We start from the raw sequence: 2,065 nt of genomic DNA on the forward strand, positions 1-2,065 counted from the left end.
TGTAGGAATGCTCTGTGTAGTGACAGACCACAGAAATACAGACATAGAAAAGCTGCACAGGAACAAACAGGCTTTTTTTTCCAGGGTTAAATTCTACTTTTACAAGTCTGAAAATGACAGTATTTTCCCAAGGCTGATGTCTCATTCTTCCTCTAAGATTTACTCTGTAGTTTCCTCTTAGCCAAGTTTCATACAAAGATGGGTCTGCTGAGATTGGTCCCAGTTTACATCACTGTGAATCTGAAGTTTTTGTACCTCCATCACTTTGCAAGCTACATATTCTGATTCACTCTATGAATCCTGCCTTTTTTGAGGGTAAGTGAACATTCCAGGATGGTTATCTGCTACAGCACATTTGATTTTTATTTCACTTTAACACTGGATCATCCTCTGGTTGTTTGCATAAACTCTTGGGTACCTGAATGAGGGTCTGCCAGCTTCACCCTGTTTGTGAATGATGAATCTATTGACAGCAGTCGGTTTTAACAGGGAGTTCCTGAACAGCTTCCATGCACTTTGTGGTTCAGTTGTCTTAGAATACCCAGGTATGTCAGATCTGAGTAAGCACCAGGCCAGTGATCTGCACACAGGCATTAAGCCCTTATGTTTAATATCCACATGCATACATCAGCTCTGCAATTTATGCACTACAGCTCCAACATCCTCACTTACTGCACATGCCACACAGAGACAGTCATCCCAAGTGCAATTAATCCAGGGGACTTGCTTTCTTGGCCACATTACAATTGCTCTTTCATTTAAAACATTATATTGTTGGGTTTTGGGGGTGTTTTGTTGTTGTTGTTACTTTTTCTCCTGATACATCCCTGCAAAGCATTTTCAGTCAATGAAATAATATTTTTGAGGTTAGATTTGGACATACTTTTCCCACCTGCCCTAACCGTAGCTTTAATATCTGCAGTTTATTTTTAGTATGAACAGATATAAGTAAACTACAGTAAAAGCACTGATTTATGCATTCTGGTGGATAGGTCTACAAAGCCTGAAAGCAGTTACTGCTCAGCCATTTGAGCTGCTACTTTTCCCGAGGTTGCTTCTGTAGAAGACAGAATTTGACAGAACACACAAATTCCACAATTTAGAAAAGTCAATTGAAGTTAGCTATTGTAATTTACTCTCTAGTACTTAGACGTGTATTTTCCAGGAAACTGAACCTTCTTCCCTTACTTTGCTGCTCCTTTATATGCTTATTTTATTTCTTTCAAATGAAAGAGATCTGCTACAGATGGTTTGAAGCTTTTAAAGAAATTCTGCTGTGTTTTAGTGCCATCACAGAAATTAAAAAATAAAGCAGCTGTTATAAGTAAGAGTAAACAAAATGAAAGATCTTCACTGATGCTTCCAGAACTAAGGGATATCTTAATTCTGTTGAAATGCTGCTGGCTTTTCATTCATGCGAGACCAGACAGCCACACCAGCCTTTCTTTTGGCAGCACAAGCACATTTTAAGGGAGGTTATATGTGTTGGGTACCACTGAGTGCTGGGGCTTGAACCCCACCTGAAAGATGCCCCGGGCTGTAATGAAATCTGTTACCCCACTGGATACACAGAGGTGGCATCCAAGGGATGAGGGAACCAGGATAAAGAGCATCCTGTGTGGAAAGCAGGTGCGGGCTTAAACAGGAGTGGTGCAAGGAACAAATAATCTGTATTGTTGAAAAAGCAGTAAGTGTGCTCCCCTTTCTCTCTGTCTTACATGCCCCTGTCATAGATCGTGCCTAGTCTTGGTGCAAGGTTGGGGATGAGCCCCTGGTGCATTTGGCGGCTCATCCCTCTCCCCTGCACTCCCCAGCCTTCCACCTGCCCTCTCTGAGGCCTTGGCACTGCCACAGCACCTGCACTGCCGTAGGCTGGTTGGAAATGGGGATGGCGGCAATCCTCTCTCCACCCCCGCTGCCTCTGCCGTGACTGGAGGAGAGTGGGGAGGTGCGGCCAGCAGGGCACCATCCATCCGTCTCTGCATCCATCCCTGTATCCATCCATCCCTGTATCCATCCCTGCATCCCTCCCCTTCCCTGCCAGCCCGGCCGCGGCTGCGGCTGC

Source organism: Cyanistes caeruleus, chromosome 4 (genome assembly GCF_971803275.1).
Source record: "Cyanistes caeruleus chromosome 4, bCyaCae1.hap1.1, whole genome shotgun sequence".
Lineage (NCBI taxonomy): Eukaryota > Metazoa > Chordata > Aves > Passeriformes > Paridae > Cyanistes > Cyanistes caeruleus.